General features: G+C 39.6%; 1 protein-coding gene across 3 annotated transcripts in view; it reads right to left on the minus strand.

Moving 5' to 3' along the window:
- The window catches only part of PRRC2C (proline rich coiled-coil 2C), a 98,302-nt gene extending 80,537 nt beyond the window's left edge, over positions 1 to 17,765 (minus strand). For 2 of the 3 annotated variants that reach the window (XM_060133283.1, XM_060133273.1), the window contains exon 1: positions 17,472 to 17,765. The gene's annotated coding sequence lies outside the window, so the exon portion shown is untranslated. The remainder of the gene's footprint in view (positions 1 to 17,471) is intronic. The other variant, XM_060133293.1, reaches the window with a different exon arrangement.
- Between the last annotated feature and the right edge of the window lie 308 nt (positions 17,766 to 18,073).

Raw genomic sequence — 18,073 nt, forward strand, 5'->3', positions numbered from 1 at the left:
AATAAAACGTAATTCTCAACTTTTAGGTTGTGCTTTTTTTTCAGTCGACACTACAAAATGCAAATGTATCTATGGTACAGGAAGCAGATCAGTGATTGCCTATGGATAGGAACTGGGAGGAACAGAAGGAAATTTTTCTTGATATGTTCATTATCTTGACTGTGGTAAGAGTTTCATGATGTGTATATGCAAAGCATCAAACAGTATACTTTAAGTATGTGCAGTTTATTTTATGTCAATAAAAAATATTTTTAAAAAGATCAAGGACCCCTAGATTCCAAGCAAACAAGAGGGATTAGAAATGAAGTTATTACAGATATTTACACAAATTTATTGTAAGTGGAGTGTAGACTGCAAGGTATGATATTGTGATTTATAAGAAAATTATACTTGGTCTTCAGCCCCACTCCTGACACAGGGCTAAAACCCTTGGAATTTCCTAAATAATAGGAGATAAAGGTATCTTTTGTTATTCATAACAAGCCCCTTACAACCACACCTGAGGATAAGTTAGTGTAGTGACTCCAGGAAGGCCTCTAGGGGTGAGGGCTGGTTACCAGGGGAATCAACCAAGTGATTAGAGGGCTGGCACTTTCAACACCATCCTCCTCTCCTCCAGGGTAGGGAGAGGAGCTGGAGGTTGAATTAATCACCATTGGCCAAAGATTTAATTATTCATGCCTCCATTAAGGTTGGGAGCACTTCCTGGAGGATGGAGTTCCATAAACTACACAGGAACAAAAACTCATGTGCTTGGGACTCTTCTGGACCTTGCCCTGTACATCTTTTCATTCACTCCCATACTTTAATATCTTTGTAATAAACCAGTAATCTAGCAAGTAAATTGTTTTCCTGAGTTCTGTGAACTGCTCTAGCAAATTAATCAAACATGATTTACAGCCAGCCAGCCAGTTAGCTAGCAGCATGGTTAACAATCGTTAACAATCTGGACTTTCAACTGGCATCTGAAGTATTTGAGGGGACAGTCTTGTGGGACTGAGCCCTTATTAATCTCTGGGATATAATGCTATCTCTGGGTAGTTAGATCAGAATTGAGTTAAATTTCAGGACACCCAGACAGTGGCTGGAGAATCTAACTGCTTGGTGTGGGGAACCCTGCCCTCCACGTGGTGACCAGAAATGTCAGAAGTAAAGTAGAATATTAATATAGGAGATATACAATAGTGGTTTTTTTCTTTTGTTTTTTTTTTTTGGCTGCATTTGGTCTTCGTTGCTGTGTGCGGGCTTTCTCTAGTTGAGGTGAGTGGGGGCTACTCTTTGCTGCAGTGCGTGAGCTTCTCATTCCGGTGGCTTCTCTTGCTGCGGAGCATGGGCTCTAGGTGTGCGGGCTTCAGCAGTTGTGGCTCGCAGGCTCAGTAGTTGTGGCTCACAGGCTCCAGAGCGCAGGCTCAGCAGTTGTGGCACACAAGCTTAGTTGCTCCACGGCATGTGGGATCTTCTTGGACTAGGGATTGAACCCATGTCCCCTGAATTGGCAGGCGGATTCTTAACCACTGCCCCACCAGGGAAGTCCCTACAGTAGTGTTTTTCATTTGTACAAGGGAAGAGGGCAGGGATGGCAGGGAGGGAAACAGGCTGGCAAGATATGAAATTGGAGAAATCAGTAGCTCTGAGAAGGAGTAATGAAGAACAATGTAATAATACAGCTCATACCAGAGCAGAAAAAAAAAATGTCAGAACATCATAAACAAGGAATCAACAAACTGTTTTTGTTCCTGGGATTGATAAGACAGTAGTTTAATATTCCTGTGGCTACAAAGTTAATAGACAAAACTAGAAATGTAGAAGAAAATCAACTGAAAGTGAAAAACAAACACACCTCTTATCAAACCATAAAGCGCAGAATCATATAATTCAAAGGAATGCTCTTAAGGACTTTCATTTTAAAAGTTACCCAAAAAAAAGCAGAAAAGAAAAATCAAATTAAAAAAAAAATAATAACTACTGATAAATTCAAGAGCTGGCTCTTTTGGAAAAAATATATATAAATTAGCTGAATCACTCTAATTTTAAGTTAACACTAAGAATGATAAAGATGATATAAAATACACACATGAAGAGAAGGCTTTGAAATAAGGGTTTTCTAGGAAAACAGAAATTACCAGATTTGGCTCAAAATAAACAGGTAAAAACAATGGGGAAAAAAAGTTGTCCAAAAGCTGCCCACCCCCGAAGTGTCTGGCCCAGGTGATTTCACAAGGGAATTCTGACATTAAACAGAGACAATTCACATGCTATTTACAATGAACTAAAGGCAGGCTTTGGCAAACTAAGGCCTATGGCCAAATCCAGTCTGTGGTCTGTTTTGTAAGGCTTGGGTAGAGAGCTAAGACTGGTTTAGAACCCAGCAGCATAGCTTAAAACAAAGTCTAAGAATCTATCCTAAAAAAATACTAATGCGTGCAAAATACACATACACGTAAGGATATTCACTACAATATGGTATGTGGTAAAATTTATTTATAATCTATGTCAGTCATTAAGTGATCCATATTTTGAAACATTTACTGAACACCTACTATGTATGCTATTCTGTGCACTGGAGATACAAGGGGTAAGAATCTGCTCTCTCCGGTCTTACTTTCTAGTTTGGTGATTCAAATAATAGGTAAATAAAATCATTTCAGATGGTGACAAATGCCATAAATAAAACCAAACAGGACAACATGAAAGGGTGGAAACTACTTTAGAAAGGGTGGAACTACTTTAGATAAGTTGATCACTAAAGGCCTCTCTGAGGGCAGAGCTTCTGACTTGGATCTAAAGGGCAAACAGGCAGCTTCAAGGTTGAAGAAAAACCAAATGCAAAGGACCTCCGGCCCTGATATGCTAACCATGTTCAAAAAAGATGGGGAAGCAGAAGCTAGTAAGAAAGGGACAGCTGAAGGAGAGAAAGAAGGTTGGATGAGGTGGGCCTATTAGGATTAAAAACTTTATCTTTGAAACAATGGGAAACCACTGAATTCTGAGCAAAGGCTTGTCTTTGTTTTAAAAATAGCATTCTGGGAGTTCCCTGGTGGCCTAGTGGTTAAGATTCTGGGCTTTCACTGCTGTGGCCCAGGTTCAATTCCTGGTCAGAGAACTGAGAACCCTCAAGCTGTGCGGCATGGCCAAAAAAAACACCTATTTTTTATATTACTACCCTGTCTACTATGTACCTAAAAAAATCTAAATCATTAAGGGCTGAGGGTCAGTCTCCAAAATAAAGCTTTTTGAATAACACATCCTCTTTCTCTGTTTAAGGAAAGAGAAAGTAAACATCTCTCTAAATTCAAGGTTCTATAACTGAGCAATGCTGGTAAGAAACTAGCATTTTTTTCACTGAAATTAGATGTAGCAAAACATGCACCTACATTTTCCGAATTTTGAATAAATACATATTACCTTTTTTGACCAAAAAAAAAAAAGTTAAGATGGAAGAAAGGAAGAAAAAAGAAAAAAAAAAAAAAAGGAAGCCAGTGCTTTTAAAGCCAACAGACTGTTTCCAAAAGGTCCAAGGGAAATTTGGAAGGCAGCAGTTTACCATAATATAAACATCAACTTTTTGAAATGAAAGAATAACAAACAGTGGTAACAAAAAGATGGTTTTCATGAAAGGATAGGTATTGTAGGCGGAAAATTTGTGGGAAAAAAAATCTGTAAGAGATTTCCACATCAAGAGGAGATTAGGTACCACCTCTAAAATTCCATCAGTGCCAAAAATTGTAAGATTCTAAGGTGACTCACCTACGATTACAAAATAATTAAAAGTATTTGATACCAAAAATATTAAGTATTTAAAATCTAGTATTTAAAATCTAGTATATTTGGGGGGGAGGGAGGAACCTCATACTTTTGCAAATCACCAATTTGCAAAATTCAATTAAATGACAGAATCATAATCTTTCTGGCCTCCATGGGCTTCTAGGTATCCAGCCTCTGTTTACCTCTTTCCTCCTTATTCTTATGGTGATTGTTTAGTTCCTCTGGGAAACACAGCACAATGTCCCACTCAAATTGTTAACATTAAAAAGAAACTGCAACCATTTCCAGATGAGCCTGCTGGACACATTCAACAAATGTTTTATTGAACAAATATAGGAAGAATATATACTAATAACAGTCAAGTATCACATACAAATATAAAAATAAAGAGCTTCTGTGTAAACCATTTTCACTGGTTTCTGTGACTGACATCTGCCTCATTTTTTTTTCCTATCCCTCTACATAAATGTTAGCTGCTTTTGTCAGCTCTCTTCTCTATGTGCTTACCTCTTTAGCCATCTCATCTACTGTTCACTGCTTCAGTAAGGATAATTCCCAACCAAATCCTTCCTTCAAGCTACAATCTTTAGACATTCATTTTTAATTGCGTATAGAACAAAACATCTTCACTTAAGTTTCTTGACAGAACTACGCACTAAAAATGTTTAATTCCGCCATCCACGCAAAAAAAATATTTACCCAGTGCCTACTAATCAGGCACTACTAGGAACAAATGAAAAAGAGACATGCTGATCTCATCAACTGAGTGGAGATTTGAGAAGGCTGGAAAAGATTTGCAAAGAACTGGGAGAAAAGACAGCCAACTAGTAAAATGAGGCATTGACAGGCAGCACTGAAACCTGAGTAGAAGCTGGAAACCGGGAATATACAGTATTCCCAAGCCTGTGCAGTTTGAAGACTGTTAACAATGTCCAGCAGCATGTCTAGGAGTAGGGAGTGGTGGGAGGCACAAAGCAGCTGGATCGAATAAGAAATTAGAGTTGCACCAGGCAGGTGTAAAGAAAAGCAAGGGAGATGAGGATACTGCCAGGAGAATGGTTAGATTAACATTTCATGGAAGTCTAAATCAGAGAGTGAAGTAAGACAAGCTGGAAAAAAATAAGGAGGAGAGGAGAAGGAACTGGAAATTTCAAAAAGATTGAATAAAAGCTCTTAACAGTAGTGATTATTGAATGCTTGCTGAGTCAAGCTTACTATGGATTGCTCTGTTCATTTAATAAAAACAGCAGGAGAAAATGTACTGAATGAAAAGTGGAGGCATAGGAGCTTGTGATTTGAATGTAACGTTTCAGGTAATGACAGGGTTTAGACCAAGACATTAAAGGTCAAGAACATATGTGTGAGTGTGTGCATAGGTACATGTACACACAGAGAATGGTAAAACAAATACAGCAAACTATTAACAATCAGGGAATATGAATGAACGAATATGGAAATTCTCTGTATTATTTTTACAACATTTCTTTGAGATTAAGACTATCCAACCCCCAAAAAAGTCTAAAAGCTTATCTGCTTTCCCAAACATGTTCTTCCCAATTTCACCATAGCCATTTTCCCTAACCTCTAGTTTAAAACCCTGAATAATCTTCTATATTTATTTCTCCCATTTCTAACATAAAGAAGGATCCGATTTCTATACATTCTAATTTTGTAATGTCTCTTGAAGCCAATTTTTTAAAATCTGAGCTCTAGAGATTTAGAATGTAAAAATATCAGACTGGAAATAAGAAGAGCTCAAAGCCCAAGTCACCAAATCTTACCCAATGAAGAAACAACCTTAGAGAAGTAAAACTCATAAGGCTAGGAAGTGATGGAGCCAAGATTACTGTCAAAGCCAGTAACCAAGATAACCTCACCGTATGAAAATCAGAACTCAATTTTCATTATAGAAGAGATAAGCATAAAACCTTTAAAATACATAATAAATAACATGTCATTTGAGGTTAAGAGATTTTAAAAGATTCAAGTTTTGCGTATCAAAACTTACTCTGGGGACTTCCCTGGTGGTGCAGTGGTTAAGAATCCTCCTGCCAATGCAGGGGACACGGGTTCAAGCCCTGGTCCGGGAAGATCCCACATGCCACGGAGCAACTAAGCCAGTGTGCCACAACTACTGAGCCTATGCTCTAGAGCCCACCAGCCACAACTACTGAGCCCACGTGCCACAACTTCTGAAGCCCACGCACCTAGAGCCTGTGCTCCACAAGAAGAGAAGCCACCGCAATGAGAAGCCTGTGCACTGCAATGAAGAGTAGCCCCTGCTTGCTGCAACTAGAGAAAGCCCGCGAGCAGCAATGAAGACCCAACACAGGCAAAAAATTAATTAATTAAAAAAAAAACTTACTCCGTTACAATACAGAGTTGAATATCAAGGATAAAAAAATTAAAGCAACAAAACATAGTAATATCTCAATTAATGAATGTATTCCAACTGTTGTAGAAATATTATTTTGAAGTGTAACAATGTAAAAAGCATAAAAATCAATGCACTATAGACTGTAAAAGAGGGGGTTACTATGAATTGAACTGTGTCCCCCCAAAATTCATATGTTGAAGCCCTAACTACCAATGTAATAGAAAGTATTTGGAGCTGGGACCTTTGGGAGGTAATTAGGGTTAAATGAAGTGATGAACGTGGGGCCTCATAATGGGATTAGTTCTCTTATAAGAGGAAGAGACATCAGAGCTCTACTCAGCCATGCGAAGACTCAGCTAGAAGGCATTCAGCCAAACCCGACTACACTGGCACCGTGATCTTGGACTTCCAGCCTTCAGAACTGTGAAAAATAACTTTGTTTTTTAAGCCACCTTGCCTATGGTATTTTCTCATGGTAGCTAACAAAGATAGAGGGGATTGATGTATTAACTTCAGAAAACAGCATTTTATAACTCAAATTTTAACTCATTTAACATAAAAAGTCAAGACATTCACCACACTCCTCTGAGTTCCAGGTCAATCAGCATTCACAAAATATTACCTTTCTAAAAAAATTTTTTAAATTAATTTTTATTGGAGTATAGTTGATTTATAATGTAAAATATTACCTTTCTAAAAAGTTTACTTTTGACTAACTCCCCCCCCGCAGTTTGACTTTAAACACATTAATCAAAGTACTAGTCTTTATACACTCCTCCTTAAATACAAATAGGATCATATAATATTTGAGGCTGAAAATTATTTTATATTCAAGTAAGTCAATATGAAGTAATGTGACCAGAAAAACTAATATATTGGACCCTGTCCTTTTCAAAGCCTTTTGCCAAAAACTTGAATAAAGACCTGGAAAGTAGACACCACATATGACACAAACATCTGAAAGAGTAACAATGCGCTTAACGACTTTCTTAAGATTTAATGACTTTCTTGGAATGCTGGATAAAATTAAATTGGATTTAAGAATAAGTAGTGGGCTTCCCTGGTGGCGCAGTGGTTGAGAGTCCACCTGCCGATGCAGGGGACACAGGTTCGTGCCCCGGTCCGGGAAGATCCCACGTGCCGCGGAGCGGCTGGGCCCGTGAGCCATGGCCGCTGAGCCTGCGCATCCGGAGCCTGTGCTCCGCAACGGGAGAGGCCACAACAGTGAGAGGCCCGCATACCAAAAAAAAGAAAAAAAAAAAAGAATAGGTAGGTAGTCATAGGTCAAGAACTGAATTTCATACAGAATACAGACCCAGCCTGTTCATATAAAACAGGACAGTTAGTAACAGCTAGTAGTGTGACAGCACTGCTTGACAAAAATTGCTACTTTGATAGAAATCTAATGCACAAATCTACAATTGTGACAGTTCTACTGAATCTTGTGTTTATCACATTGTTTAGAGCATTACGCTCAATTCTGGTCTTCATTAAGACAAACATTAAAAACAAACTAAATTGGATACAAAAGAAAAATTTCGTAACTGTTCAGTTTACCCATAGGTGGAAACAAGTTATATCTTAAACTCATTCTCTACTTTCACCATTAGCCAAGCAACCCAAAGAGCTGTGAAATGAAGTGATAAGTAATTTTCCTGAGGCACAAAATGCCACAATGCCATGAGGTATGTGAGAGAAGGATGCTTCTAGGAAATAAGCTTAGACATCTCTCCCTATCTCTCCTGCTGTCTCATCCCCAGAGTTTGTTTTGCTTTTTAAAGAAACAGTAACTCTCGTGAAGAGATACATAACTGTTTCTTTGTGGGGGAAAAAAGAGCTCTGAAAAGAAAGCCAAATCCTCGTGCAGATGATGGAAGCCAAGTGAAAGTGAAGAGGTTTGAATGCTATCATGGTGTTCAAATATTTGGAAATTTAGAAGATCTTAAAATGACTGTTAAAGGTTGACTACAGTGTCTTCCTGGGCACCACATATGTTCAAGCAACAGCAAGATAAGCCTTTATCAAAAATATTTTAAAAGGTAACTTCTGCTTTGAGTGAGAGGTTGAACTGGTCAACTTCTAAGGTCACTTCCATTGCTAACTGTTATAATCACTTAGTTATTCAGAGTGACATAACACTATTTGCAGCAACATGGATGGACCTAGAGATTATCATACTAAGTGAAGTAAATCAGACAAAGACAAATATATGATATCACTTACATGTGAGATATCACTTTCTGTGAGAAAGACTCACAGACATAGAAAACAAACATGGTTACCAACAAGGAAAGGGTGGGGGGATAAATTAGGAGTTTGGGATTAACAGATACACACTACTATATATATAAGAGAAACAACAAGGATCTACTGTACAGCACAGGGAACTATATTCACCATCTTGTAATAACCCATAATGGAAAAAAATCTGAAAAAGAATATATATATATGTGTATAACTGAGTCACTTTGCTATACACCTGAAACTAATACAACATTGTAAATCAACCACACTTCAATAAAAAATAAATTAAAAAAATAAAGTTAGAGTGACATCCAATATTTTTAAGATCATCTGCTATTATAATAGTAAAGCTAAGAATATCACCACATTGACTGCCTCTACTACAAATAGCACTACAGCAAAAGCATTAAAAATTGTTATTTTTAAAAACAAAGTGTAATACCAATAAATCTGTTGCAGTTTTAATCAAAATGGTAGAAGGGCTCAGACTGTTCTTAGAAACGGAAATATGTGAATTAAGTTTCTGGGGCCAAGAAAGCCTTATCAGAAAAGAAATGTAGCTATCAAATCTTCTGTATTATAAATTACTATCCCAGCAAAGTAAAGCTGTGTGTCTATCACTTACTCTATAAGGTGACTGCCAGAGCACTCTTTTGGACAACTTGTAGTATTTGAAAACTGTTCGTATTACACAATTACTTCTCTTACAACAGATTCAGTTTAAATCCCAGCTCTAACATTTAGTAGCGACGTGTTTTTATAGCATAATTGTGGCATACACATATTTATGGCATAAGCATTTCCAGTCATTAAATATAATCCTGAATTTTTATTTCCTCATCTGTTGGCTATATCTTCTACTCTGTTGTGAGATTTAAGCGTGTATAAAGCTGTTAGATGGTGTCTGGTACTTAATAATGAGCTTAATAAACGGTAATAACATTTTCAAAACTTATAGACAGTAAATAAAAACTAATGCATAAATAAGTTCTTAGTCAACTTTATTTTTTAAAGGCACGTATGTTGGATTTTATGGGAGAAAAAGAGAAGCATTCTGTTCAAGATGCTCATCCAACATCATGAATTATTCTAAACCTTTCATATAACTAAAGGGCTGCCTTTAAGGGTTGGAATTGTAAGTTTAAATTTTTAAGTGTAGAGAATGGGTTAGCATCCCTCCCCACCAAGCACTGGCTCTATTCCTCTACCATTAAAACGATCTGTCTTGAGACATGTTAACCTACCCATCTCTTTCTCCTACTTTCTACTTTCATTTTTTTCCATGTTTTCAAATTTGTCATAAATATAACTATACAACCAAAGAAATTTATTTATTTATTTTTTGGTCAGGTCAGGAAATCAAGCAATCAGCACATATAAGCTATTCTTGACTTTTCAATCCTTACTCAATAGCTCTTTCTTCATCAGGAGAGATATTTTGTGTCTCCAAAATGTCAGAAGACTCTGATTCTACAGTTGGGAGATATTTCATCTTTCTACATTCTGTATCCTAATTGTGGTGTGGGCTACATGTAACTACACATATCAAAAAATCCAATTTTTCTTAATCAAAATTTTAACACTTATACAGCAATATAACCAACCTTCCACATCTCTGTCAAAAGGCTTATTTCAATAACATCCTTTCCCTGCTTTTAAAATAAAATTTCTCTATCTGTCCCATTTCAGAAGTAATTCTTCATATTATGTTCAATTAAGATCTACAAAGTTTAAACCTAACATTAAAAACAGTTACTTAGGGCTTCCCTGGTGGCGCAGTGGTTGACAGTCCGCCTACTGATGCAGGGGACACAGGTTCGTGCCCCGGTCCGGGAGGATCCCACATGCCGCAGAGCGGCTGGGCCCGTGAGCCATGGCCGCTGAGCCTGTGCGTCCGGAGCCTGTGCTCCACAACGGGAGAGGCCACAGCAGTGAGAGGCCCGCATACCGCAAAAACAACGACGACGACAAAAAACAAAACAAAACAAAACAAAAAACCCCAGTTTCTTAAAAATACAGGCCAAGGGACTTCCCTGGTGGCACAGTGGTTAAGAATCCACCTGCCTGGACCTAGAGTCTGTCATACAGAGTGAAGTAAGTCAGAAAGAGAAAAACAAATACCGTATGCTAACACATATATATGGAATCTAAGGAAAAAAAAAAAAGGTCATGAAGAACCTAGGGGTAAGACGGGAATAAAGACACACCTACTAGAGAATGGACTTGAGGATATGGGGAGGGGGAAGGGTAAGCTGTGACAAAGTGAGAGAATGGCATGGACATATATACACTACCAAACGTAAAATAGATAGCTAGTGGGAAGCAGCCGCATGGCACAGGGAGATTAGCTCGGGGCTTTGTGACCACCTAGAGGGGTGGGATAGGGAGGGTGGGTGGGATAGGGAGGGTGGGAGGGAGGGAGACGCAAGAGGGAAGAGATATGGGAACATATGTATATGTATAACTGATTCACTTTGTTATAAAGCAGAAACTAACACACTGTTGTAAAGCAATTATACTCCAATAAAGGTGTTTAAAAAAAAAAAAAAAGAAATCCACCTGTCAATGCAGGGGACACGGGTTTGATCCCTGGTCCGGGAAGATCCCACATTCTGCGGAGCAACTAAGCCTGTATGCCACAACTACTGAGCCTGAGCTCTAGAGCCCATGAGCCACAGCTACTGAGCCCTCATGCCACAACTACTGAAGCCCACGCACCTAGAGCCTGTGCTCCACAACAAGAGAAGCCACCGCAATGAGAAGCCCGCGCACCACAACGAAGAGTACCTCCCGCTCGCCACAACTAGTGAAAGCCTGCACGCAGCAATGAAGACCCAACACAGCCCCAAAAAAAAGTTCAAACATCAAAATAAATAACATTAAAAATATATACAAATATAGGCCAAGCAACAATAGTCATATTGCCAAAAATATAAATTGTAATTGCAACTGAAAAAGTATAAAGTGGTTTTTTTGAAGATTAAAATGTTAAGTATAGTTTTATTCATATATTCTCTTTCCTCTTTGAAAGCTGATAATCTACATATGATATTTTAATAAACATTTGTTTCCAAATTATTAGAAACACTTAATAAGTTATAATGCCCATCTTTAAAATACACTGGATAAACTAGAATTCTGTACTTGCTGTTGGGCAACTACTTAACCCATTTTCATAATAAGTTCTAAGCTTTCTGTTCCTAGTGACCATTTCTCCAGTCTCCCAAATGTTTTTGATGTTGCTCTAAACCCATATCCTTAATATGTCTCCTTAAGGAGCCTTTCAGAGCACTGGCCTCCACAGGGCCTTTGTGCAAATAGAAAAACACACCCTCTGGGAAGATACAAGTACTCATCTTGGTGAGAGGGCTGATGTCTTGTGAGGGAGAAGAGAAGTGGAGGCACAATTTCTGCTGGAGGCCTAGCCAGGGCACAGGACTCTGAAAGCAGATCAAGGGCTAGATTTCAGTCCTTGTTGCCTCCTTCAGCCAGGCATCTTTGTGCAGTGCACAAATGGTACAACCATATACAGCAGCCCTGCACTTTCAGATTATTCATTAGGAAAGGAGGAAGATCGATTATTAACCTCTCTAGACACCCATTCTCTAACTACATATGCACCATGAGGAGATCTTCCAATCTCGTTGAGAACCTATCCTCCCGTAATTCAACTTTCTACTTTTCACGCGCCCCTTTTGTTTTAAATGTGGTTAAGACTCATGTGATATCAAAGAATATTAAACTCAAAAAGTATAAGAAATACATTTAATGTGATCTTTGTAACAATCCTCTAAGATAGGGGAAACCGATATTATCCTTATTTTCCAGATGAATAGTGTATCCACAACTTGAAGAAGCCAAGTCACTTGCCCCCAAGTGACAAAAGGATTAACCCCAGATTTTCAAACTCCTAGTCCAGAGCTCATTTTGAGTATTCAACACACCTAAAAATCAAGAGGTCTCACTACTTATTCCTCCCTGCTTATAACCTTTCAGCCTCATTAATTGACTTAAATTCTCTTAGGGTCACCAAGGATCACTCAAGCCAAATCCAAGAGCCCTATCTCACATATTTTTCTGAACTCTGCTACATTTGGCTGTCACAATCCTATTTTAGAGATTTTCCTTCTCCACCCTGATTTCTGTAGTGACTTCTTTCTTAAGTTAGTCATTCTTGTTCTCCTTCTCTTGCCATAGATTATCTTAGACATCCTGTTACATTTCTCTGTCTAAATAAACCCACTCCACTTTGCAGTTCATCCTGGAAATGGTCGTCCCAAGTATGTAGTTAAGGCTCTAATTTATATCTCTACTCCTGTAATGCTGCCATTTCCTGTTTGATGAATCTATTCTATTTTTAGACTTTCATCACTTCTGGCCTTCATTAATTCCAACTGTTGCCTGATCCTATGCAGTATCCATTTCTTATAGCAGTTATGTCCCAAAGGGTAGGATACAAATGAGTACTGATGGTATATTAGATGATTTTAAGTAGTCCATAGAGGAATATTTAAAATTACATGTTTAACACATGTTGGGGGGAAAAAACTCTAACACCAAATAATCACATAAATTTTTCTTTTAAACTCACTTAATTAAAAGATAGGAAGCTAAATTAAACAAAAATATTGACAGATGGTTTGAAGATAAAGCAAAAATTGTGAATGACTGAAGTTTGAGAAACACTGGCCACTGGGAAATCTATGTAGCATAGAAGTTAAGCACTCAGGCTCTGGGTCAATAATCTGAATCTCACCTTCTAGCTAAGTAACTTTGAACAAATTACTACATCTCTTTAAATCCAGTTTTCTAGTTGTGTAATGGGAATAAAATAATCCACATTCTAGGCTTATTGTATGGAATGAAAGAGATAATCCTCAAAGTGTTCTTAGCTCAGTGCCTGGCATGGTAAGTGCTCACTAAATATTAATAATTACAATTATTCTTAGTCCCTCCTGGCCATCATGCCTTTACTTGTAACCAACTGGGTACTCGACCTATATACTATGGACAATTTTCCATATATGAATTTTCTGCCCCAAATTTCCATTACCTGTCTGTATATCTTTATTTTTATATTCTGGTATGAATCCAAAGATCACATGATAACTTTTAATATTAATCCTTAAGACTGTGAACATCTCGGCAGTACGAACCAAAAGCCATTTTCCTCTCATGCACTGTGCCTTACAAAATTAAAAGAATCTGTAATGTTTGTTGAATAAATCTAAAAATTAGTAAGGATAATCTGATGCAAAGAAATCTCACAATGTACAGAACGTAAACACAAACTATTTGAAAGCATCTGATACTATTCTAATAGGTAAATAAAGGGGGAAAAATGACTGGGGTATTCTTTTGCTCCACTAAGGCATTTGTCAGTTGAACCTTAGTTGTGGGTCTAATCTTTCTGTTTCCTAATCTCATTTATTCAATAACATATAATAAACTCTAGATACATGCGAACCACTGTACAAAGTGATAAGACACGGAAACAGTCTAGTAAAGGAAAACAGACTAATATCAGAAGGCAGACAAGAAACAGAAAACTACTACATAATGTTATGTAAATAATACCCAGTATTGGGGCTTCCCTGGTTGGCGCAGTGGTTTAGAATATGCCTGCCAATGCAGGGGACACGGGTTCAAGCCCTGGTCCGGGAAGATCCCACATGCCGCGGAGCAACTAAGCCGCCCATGTGCCACAACTACTGAGCCTGTGCTCTAGAGCCCGTGAACCACAACTACTGAGCCCGCATGCCACAACTACTGAAGCCCACATGCCCAGAGCCCGTGCTCTGCAACGAGAAGCCACCACAATGAGAAGCCTGTGCATCGCGACGAAGAGTAGCCCCCGCTCGAGTAGCCCCCGCTCGCCGCAACTAGAGAAAGCCCATGCGCAGCAACAAAGACCCAACGTAGCCAAAATTAAATAAATTAAAAAAAAACACCCAATAGTGTTTTTTTAATACTAGATGTGCTTCACAATTGCTGATTATGCCCTGCTCTTCTTTAATGTAGAGCACCTAGCAGCACCACACATGGGTGAGTACATTACATTAACAGTAATAATTCCACTGCTATCTTGTGTTCAACTCTAGGTATAGGCTAACCACATAAAAGTTTCTGTCAACTAGACAACTGTTGAAACTCAGTAATAGTCCTTGTTCTGATTTGCCAGAAAATATGTGCACACAAAGCCCCCAAAATGTGACAGGCATTCTGTCAATCTAGAGCAAAATAATGACTAGAAATATAACTGGCAAAAGGGTCAGACTACATTTAGCCTTTGGGGAAGGGGGGAGGACACACATACAATAAAAACTTTACTGAAATCACCCTCTCTAGAGAACACTTTTACCCCCAAAGATGTCCTGACTGATGCATCAATGGCATTATTGAGAATTTTTAAATGTTATGACTCAAAACTAAGTTATTAATTCTCAAGACTTCGAAGCAACAGTTAACACAGACTGAGACAAGCTTTCATTGTGTCAGCCTATTCATAAGATGACAAGGCTCGCTTTACTGAAAGTATATTAGTCATAACTCAGGCAGACACAACTTTTGGATCTCCTTCATGGTAAGAATAGGGTTCTATACCAGTTTGTGTCAACATTTTATGAATGATCAATTCGTGCCTTACACAAATATGGCATAAATAGCATCTGAAAAACGAGTTCCTCAACTGAATTACAAACTGAAGTGGTGTTTGGGGTCTGGGGGAAGAAGGAAACCACTTGGAGGGAGAGGAGGACATAATATAATCTTCAAAGACATTTTACCATAAGGATGGTGGGGTGGGGTAGGGGTAGAGGGGAGACAGGGACTTTGAATGAGGCAGAACTTCTGTATTTTCAGCTATGCCCAATATACTGATCACAGGGGTACTGACTCTAGAACATGAAGAAATCTTTAAGAAACAAAACCCAATATATAAGTGTAAAAAAAAAGAAAAAAAAGATATTTAAGTCCAAAAAAGCCTTAAAAAAAAAAAAAGGAAAACTATTTCTTAAGTTCCCAAAGGTATACTCCATTCTGAGAATATACAGGTTACCCACTGCTTGGAAGAAGAGTATTTTCTTCTACCAGTATTCTGTCATTCTCCTTCCACTACTAGTTGACCTTTTACTATGTACTGAGCACAGTAATAAGCTCTTTACATACATTATCTGTGATAAACCTACAGCAAGCCTTTGAAGGAGTTACTACTATTATCATCTCCATTTTACAGATGAGGAAATATTTTATCAATAATATAGGCCAGATATCAAAATTTAAAACTTATCTGTCATACCACAGCATTTGAGTTTTACTCGACTGGCTTTTCTATCCCCAGAGTAGCTATAATGTATTTTTTACACCTTGGAACACTTTAACCTTCACATGCAACCATGTTTCTATACTAAGTCAAGGAAAACAAAAACTAGGTTAATAATGCTGTATCTTATTTAGGTCCTATAGTTTGCAAAATTACAAGAAACAGGGAGGCAGTTCGACAGCTTAGAGCATCCCCTTTGCGTTTAGACAACCTGGGTTTGAATCTATACAGCACCATCAATAACTGCTGTGTGACCTTGGTCAAACTACTTTAATTTCTCAGATTTCATTTCCTCATCTGTAAAATGGGGATGATGATAGTACCTCCCTCAAAGGCTTGCTGTAGGATTAACAAAGAGAATGTCTGTAAAGAGCTTATTTATGTGCTCAGTACATGGTAAAAGGTCAACTAGTGGAGGGAAAACAGCCACATACCGAAACACAAAAGTAAAAAGTCTATATTCTGAAAATTCCATTATGGAAAAGGAGAGAATTACTCGTTGACTATATGCTAGAAACTCAAATTCAACCTATTCCTTTTTTTAGGGGATCAATGCATTTGAAGTGAACCAGAAAAGATGCTGCAGTGCATTTATGACACACACCTAAAAATGGCTCCAGTCTGAGCAGCATCTTAATTACCAACAGAGGAGGTTAATCTACTTCTAACAAATGCTGGAGTTGGGCTTAGTGGGCGTTTAAGTATCACCCTATCATTTTTATTTGCGGGAATAAGCTATCAAGCATTTAATCAAAAATCCCGATTCTTCTGGGGGCATTCCAAATGAAAATCTTACAGCACAGTTGCCTACTGTACAATTCTAAGTACCCTGGCGAGGTATGAATCTATGGACATAGTCTGAAGATCGGTCAATGCGGAAATCCGGCTAGCCTTAGAAGCCAGCAAACATCAGACACGTCGGAAACCTCAAAAGAATCTCAGATCAAGTCAAAACATATACACATCCCTTTAAAGGAATTAGACACATTCCTCTCAAGGGAAGGAAGAATTTATCAGTGCTCCTATTGGCCCCCTATGCCCTGTTCTTCAAGCCCTAAAGTGGGGCCTTTACCGTAACACCAACACTAATGCTATCTCAAAGAGAGAAAGCTGCGGAGTGAGATTCACCAAGCAGGTTAGCGGATGCAGAGGCCTAGGGTGAGAAAAGACTATCCGAACCCGCCTCTGGAGTTGGGGAAGCACGTCCCTAGCGGAAGTAGGACTGGTCCTCATTCCCCGAAGAGCCTCTCACCGAGCCCGGCCTTTAACCCGGTCTCTCCCGCACACTACTCATTGCAATTTTCACCCTCACTAAACATGAAGAAGAGGTAGGCATTAAAGAGCCTAGATGAGCCTCTGAGTTGTTTGGGGGGACACATACCCACACTAGGAAAAGAGACCGCGCACCCGCCTATCCCGCGGGAAGGAAACTCCCTTCCCTTACCCGGCAACGCGCGTAATCCCCCTACAGGGCCTGAGTGGGAGGAGGCCGACGGGTCCGGAACTCCCGCTGCAGACCACATGGGGCGGGTCTGACTCCGGTTTTTCCCGCTCCCCAAGCAGGAGGCCGAGGCTCCCCCAGAAGCAGAGATGATGGTAGCCAAAGAGAAAAAGAGGATGCCCGGACCCAAGGCCCTCTCCACGCGGCTCCCTCGTCTCTGGGCGCCAGGTCGGCGTGTGCTCCCACGCCCCGGGCCGCCCCACGCCAGCCCTCCCGGATAGGGCCCGCTTTGATCGCAGCTCCTACGCCCTCGCTTTCCTTACCGGCCAGGATGAGTGTCAAGCTGAGTGTGCCTGCGCGCTTCGAGGGGCTCCGCAGATCTCTGATAGGGGGAAGGGGAAGGGGAAATTAGGGGTAGGGGGCGGCTGTAAGGACCCCGGGCCCCAGAGAGCCGAAGCTGCGGATGGACAAACCGCCAAAGCACTTTCGCTCCTTCTCGAGAGGGAAATAGCGAGCGAGAAAAAGAAGCAAGATGGCGGCTAGCCAGCCCCTACGTACGACGTCATGCGGCGGCGTACGTAAGGCAAATCCCCGCAAGACCGCCCCCCGGCGCAGAGACGGCCGGATCACGTGAGGTCTCCGTGACGACCCAACCTCGACGGAAGGCGACGGCGCCGCTTGCTGGACCGAGGGAGTTCCTGCGATCAGAGCTCAAGATGCAGGGTGAAGATTTCGCCTGAGATCTCTCCAGGAACTCTTAGAGACCTCATTACAGGTTGTTATGCCTCACGGAAGTGAGCACTCTTGTAGGTGCTGGATAGTTGTGTGAATTGGTTAAAACAACACTTTGGCAGTGTGTATCAAAATAAAACTATGCATAATCTTTAACCTTGGTATTTGGCAGTATCGGTATTTTCTAGAAATG

This window comes from Lagenorhynchus albirostris, chromosome 2 (genome assembly GCF_949774975.1).
Source record: "Lagenorhynchus albirostris chromosome 2, mLagAlb1.1, whole genome shotgun sequence".
NCBI lineage: Eukaryota > Metazoa > Chordata > Mammalia > Artiodactyla > Delphinidae > Lagenorhynchus > Lagenorhynchus albirostris.